The sequence below is a fragment of the Podarcis vaucheri genome, assembly GCF_965113315.1.
Source record: "Podarcis vaucheri genome assembly, chromosome: 6".
Taxonomy (NCBI): Eukaryota; Metazoa; Chordata; class Lepidosauria; order Squamata; family Lacertidae; genus Podarcis; species Podarcis vaucheri.
The window spans coordinates 37299433-37305494 of NC_138764.1; the positions used below are offsets into that span (position 1 = coordinate 37299433).

General features: G+C 42.4%; 1 long non-coding RNA gene across 1 annotated transcript; it reads right to left on the reverse strand.

Moving 5' to 3' along the window:
- Positions 1–2758: 2758 nt before the first annotated feature.
- On the reverse strand, positions 2759–5775 carry LOC309533788. The gene is made up of 2 exons (XR_014220471.1): positions 5382–5775; positions 2759–3275 (listed from the first exon to the last, which is right to left on the reverse strand). It is a non-coding gene; the product is annotated as an uncharacterized lncRNA (long non-coding RNA).
- Between the last annotated feature and the right edge of the window lie 287 nt (positions 5776–6062).

Genomic DNA, 6062 nt, shown 5'->3' on the forward strand with positions numbered 1-6062 from the left:
CAAGTGTCTTCAAAGTCTATGGCACCTTTGGTAAAGGCTGTTTTCCAAATGGAGCGCTTGCAGGGTAGTGTTTTCCAATTGTTGGCGTTTGTAATACATTTCTTAAAATTTGCCTTGAGACAGTCTTTCAACCTCTTTTGTTGACTACCAGCATTATGCTTTCCATTTTTAAGTTTGGAATAGAGTAGTTGCTTTGGAAGGTGATAATCAGGCACCCACACAACATGTCCAGTCCAACGAAGTTAATGTTGAAGAATCATTGCTTCAACACTGGTGATCTTTGCTTCTTCCAGTACACTGGTATTAGTTCGTCTGTCTTACCAAGTGATGTATAAAATTTTTCAGAGACACTGTTGAATCTTTCAAGGAGCTGGAGATGGTGTTTATAAGTGGTCCATGTTTCACAAGCATACAGTAAGGTTGGTAGTTCAATAGCACTGTATACAAAGCTACTGACAACACAATTCTGCTTAGAAGCCCCATTATTTTCAGTGGGACTCACTCCCAGCAAAGAGTGCATGTGCTCTATTTGGCAAAGGCCATGCCTATATTTCCATACCCTCCAACATTTCTCCAATGAAAATAGCGGCATCCTATTCAACAACAACAACAACAACACTTTTTTTATTTATATCCCGCCCATCTGACTGGGTTGCTCATCTGGGTGTATAAAACTATACAGGGCTGCCTTCAGGTGTCTTCTAAAGGTTGCGTAGAAACTTGGCTCCAGGGTCACATAAGTCCTTGCCCTCCAACATTTCTCTGATGAAACTAGGGACGTCCTAAGGAAAAGTGGGACATTCTGAAATCAAATCAGAAACTGGAACGGCTTCTGTAAATCTGGGACTGTCTCTGGAAAATAGGGACACTTGGAAGGTCTGTGTTGTACAGGATACGCGTCTATTTGGAGAAGAAAGAAAAAAGAACTACAAAAAGGGAGAGCAGGACTCTTGTGGTTGCCCATCACCAGTTAGTGGCCATACCATGCCACTTGGTCACCCAAGGAGGAGAGGTGAGGCGGTGGAGAGGCCTGGGCTGCATGGTTGCACCAGCAGAACCAATCTGATACTCCTGATGGTGCGTCTGCACTGCCATCCAGCTGGTACCTGTTACATCAGCAAAGCAGCTTCTTCCAGGAATGATAATGACAATGCTGCTGCTTAATGATTTTCTACCCTGTTCTTCCACTGATGTGCTCGGAGCACCATAGAGGACAAACAATAACCGTAAGGCACAGGGAAAGTCTCAGTTCACCCTATGGCTTGATCCAAACTTGCATAGAACAGACCCATTGAAATGAAAGAAAGTTATTGTTGTTCCAATTTCATTGGGTCTGCTCTAAGGATGGTGAAGGCACTGTACATTTCAAGCAGTGCAGTACACCTTTAAATAGTCATGGCTTCCCCCAAAGAATCCTGGGAGCTGTAGTTGTTGTTTTTTTTAAAAAAAGAGTGCTTAGAATTGTTAGGAGACCTCAAGCCCTGTCAAAGAGTGGTTTAATAGTCTCTCCTCTTCCCAGGGAACTATAGGAATGGTAGCTCTGTGAGGGGAAGAGGGGCTCCTAACAACTCTCAGCACCCTTAACAAACTACAGCTCCCAGGATTCTTTGGGGGGGAGCCATGACTCTCTAAAGTGGTATGGTACTGCTTCACTGTTCCTCGTTTCTTCCTTCCTTGAGTGGAGCTCTGCAACTTTTATTCTATTATGTGCTTGGGGGGGTAGTATCTGGTTGTTCTGTGAGGCTGAAACTATACTTCACATTCAGCTCCCCGCAAAAAGTACAGCCACCCTGAGCCTGTTTCATTTTATACCTGCATTTGATACTGGAGGGGGAACTCCACATTTGACTTTTTATGTACTCTGCATGTAGAGTGTGGAAAAGTGTCTTCTCCTTGACATTTTTTTTCCTTCCTACGTCAAGAGAATGTGTTTTCAAATGTACCATTCTTCCCCCCTGCAGTCATATGTGGTACTTTTCAGGAAGGGCTGTAGCATTTGTTGTTTTAAAATGTATTCCTTGGCTCTGTGTGACTTAGAAAGGAACTGATATATGTGGAAACGGGTCACACTGGATGAGCTCTTAGGGACTTCATAGCATCATAGCAGGCCATGTTCCTGGTTGAAACCTATCTTCCTTTGCAACAGACTTAAAGCCTTCCGAATAAACTGACAAATATTGTCCATTCAGCATAAGCATAATATTTGCTCCGGCTATAATATGCAATAAGATTGCTGGGAGTGAAAATGAAAAGTTCATTACGCTCCTCTAGCTGTTAGCTGTAAAAAGATAATAAGGAATTAAGATTTTATAACATGTTTTATTTTTTTAATAATTAACACATGGAGATATAATAAAAGGCTATAATTATAGTAATGGCTGCCGTACCTGGGCGTTTTGCTGAGGCAAGCGCAATGCAAGAATGCTCAGTGTTATTGCATAGCTGGGAACCAGCGAGGTTGCAGTGTAATGTGCAAGTTTGTTTGGTAAGTAATAATAAAGTATTTATAAATAGAAATATGAAATAAAATGCTACCATATGCTACAAGTAATAGTCGGGAGCTTGCCCTTAGCGGAGAGAAGGTGGAATTTGAGCTTCCACGCGAAGGTGGATCCAGTACAAACACATCCATGTGATAATTGGGTAGGCAGATGAGGTTTCAGCCCTTGGGGGGGGGCAGGGAAGAAACAGTTAATCATATAATTAAAAGCTACTTAAGATTCCTCCCAAACTGTGAAACTTCATTCAGATTTGCGACTTGTGAATTATTTATCACCGTTTAATTTTTAATAAATGTCCACATGCAGTGGATAAAATTTCCACTTTTGAGAGAGATACACGGCTCAGATTCCAGGCTTATGTGCAATTATTTTGAAATTATAGCGTACCCTCAGCCCAGAATATCATTCACATGGGTTATTATACATTTCCCTCTTTAAAAAAGAAAGAAAGAAGCTCACATATGGTGCTGTAACTTTAAAGCAACCGATCTGAACATGGATTTCCATCTCCTCAGATAATATTAATTAGTGCAGTCTCTTTAAAGTTGTGACGGCCTGTTCCTCGATATGCTTTTCTCTCATAGTGCTCATTTTTAAACTCTCTGAAAACCAATGGGGAGGATATAGCCCAATCCGGAGAGCCATTCTACATCCAGACTCTCCCTCACGATGGTGCAGAGATTCAATTTGTATTCATGCTGTTGCATCAGCTGCCATCAGCGGGAATAGGGAAAAGGAGGAGGCCAACAGTGGCAATATGGCCATTCACTACACCTTTAAGACAAAAACACCAATATCAAATTACTTTTATACAGATCTGTGGAAAACTGGGCGTACATGGGTATTGTCTCCCCAACCTTCATAAAGGATATTGTAGAGCCCCCCAAAGGGCAACCCAAAAGATCAAGGGACTGGAAGAATTCCTTTGTGTTTACAACATTTGGAGTTTTTTAGCTAAGGAATAAAGGCAGGTAAGAAGAGTCATCCTAAAGGTGCATGAAATTATACATGGTGTGTGGAGAAAGTGCGTAAGGAAAGGTTTTTGATCCTTGGGTCATACAGGCTCTCCAAGATATTCCATGGACAGTCCCAGAATTACAGAAGCCATCCCAGTTTCTGATCTGATCCTGGAAGTTCCTGCTTTTTGATGTCCCTATTTTCACCAGAGAAATGTTGGAGGGTAGAATAGGATGTATGTATTCCCACCTGAGAAATGTTGGCGGAGGGGATGCAATGCATGCTGGGAGATTCAGCACACATGAAAAGAATTATTTCTTCATACAGTGCACAGAGTTTGCTACCTCAGAATGTAGTAATGTCCCTCAACCCTGGTAGCTTTAAAATGGGGTTAGACAGACTCCTTGAGAATAAGGCTGTCATTGACTGCCACAGCTATGATGGCTCTGTAGTTCCTCCAGTACTGAAGGCGGTATGTCACTGAATACCAGCTGGTGCTGGGACTCACTGTCATACCCTCCAACATTTCTCCGATGAAAATAGGGACGTCCCATTCCATAATGATAATTTTACTGTTTATACCCCACACATCTTACCGGGCTACCCCAGCCACTCTGGGCAGCTTCCAACATATATAAAAACATAATGATCATTAAACATTAAAAACCTTCCCTATGCAGGATTGCATAGATGGCTCGGGGGTCGGATAACTCCATACCCTCCAACATTTCTCCAGTGAAAATAGGGACATCCTAAGGAAAAATGGTACATTCCAGTATCAAATCAGAAACTGGGATGGCTTCTCTAAATCAGGGACGTCCCTGGAAAGCAGGGACATTTGGAGGGTCTGCACTAACAGGCAGAATGCTGCTGTCCTCATGTCTATATGTGGGCCTTTGGTCTGATCCAAGACACCTCTCATTGTCTTCTTAAAAGTATTTTCCTAGGATTAGTCTGAATGGATTACTTCATGGGAATTGTGTCTTTGCCCCTTCCCCTCTGTTTTTCTTATTAAATTCTTCAATATAAAACTGAAAAATGAGAAGGGAAAATAAAATCCTAGCAGTTGAACCTATTTGGGTTTTGTTTATTTTAGCGCTTAGAACTTTGCTGGAATTCTCTTGTTTTTGTTAATATAGGTTCTGCATGGTTTCAGTTGTCTCTGTCTTCTTGAAAGTGAAATGAGTGTTTGGAGAAGTTAGTGGAGCAATAAGAAGAAGAAGGGGGGAAAAGGCAGACCCTGTATTTTTCCAAGAGATAATGAGACAAAGCAACTGCCCATAACTTTATAGCTCTGGAAACCAGTCAGAATGATAAAGGCCCTGAAAATGACAACCAACAACATCTATTTACAAATCTCAAAAAGGGTCCACAGATTAACAGCCTCACGAGTTGCCTCAATTGTAGAGAAATTCAACCGTCGTGGTATTTTGCAGCATAGTAATTTTAGGAGAAGTAGACAGAGATAGTTTGGATCTGGGACTGGAAGATACAGTAGCAGGAGCGAGTTAAAGTGGTGCCTTGGGCTTATGTATGGGCATGTTGTAGAAATATCTGGATAAAAAAAAATGTGAAACTGCCTCTTAGGCTAAGAAAGAGAGAAAAAGAAAATGCAGGCACTTGGACATAAAAATCTGATCCTCAACCCCTCTCAAAAACCTGTCACTGATTTTGGTGATTGTTTCTGCTGTTATTAGTTTCCAGATCACCAGAATCTGATATTAGCTTTGGACAGGACACAGCAGCCAACTCCTAGGGTCTGCGGTCCCTTCGGCCTCCTCCCCAATAAAATATTTGAGGGGGCCGTCCACCTCCAGAGGTGATGGCTGTGGCGTTTGCCTGTTCATTTAGAAAATGTCTGAACAGGGGGGAGAGATAGGATTAAAAATATAGACCAATAGGAAAGCCGGAGGCGGAGCCTACCTGTGTATAAAAGGGCTTAGCCCGAGGTTTGAATTGTTGTTGGGAGCTGTTGGTGGGTAGTTGGTTGGTTTTAGTGAGTTGGCTGGTTAAGAAAGGCAATTGGAGAAGCAGTTGGTAGGCAGCTGGTAATAGAGAGACAGGGCAGTGGGTTCTTGAGTGAGGGGAGGTAGAAGAGATAGAGAAAGGAAAATAAGACTAAGAAAGTAAAGAGCAACAACGTTTGGAATGCCGTAAAAGTTTGTTTGTGTCTGAAATAAAATACACTCTTCTTTATTAATTGAGAACCTGACTGAGGCTGAAGTGATTTTACCGGGCAGGACCTGGTTGGTGGCAGCGGATTAGTGGTGTACAGGTCAATAGTCCATGAGATGACCGGCGGCTCCGTACGAACGCCACAATGGTCATCACAATTCAAATAGTGTGTGCGTGCAGTGTCATGTGATCGATCTTGCAGGATGGGGCTTACCTGTCTCCCCACCCCCAGGAGGGGATAAGTTGATGGCTTAAAAGGTTAGATCCCTTTCACAGCACCATGGCCCTGATCCAAACCATTTCTCCCTTCCAATGCAGTTACTTTTTCGAAAAGTACTTCTATGTAATGTGTAGTTCGACCCTCTGACATTCAGGGCCCTTTTAGATTTGGGAAGTATTAGAAACACCTCAGTTTAACCTGCAGGCATG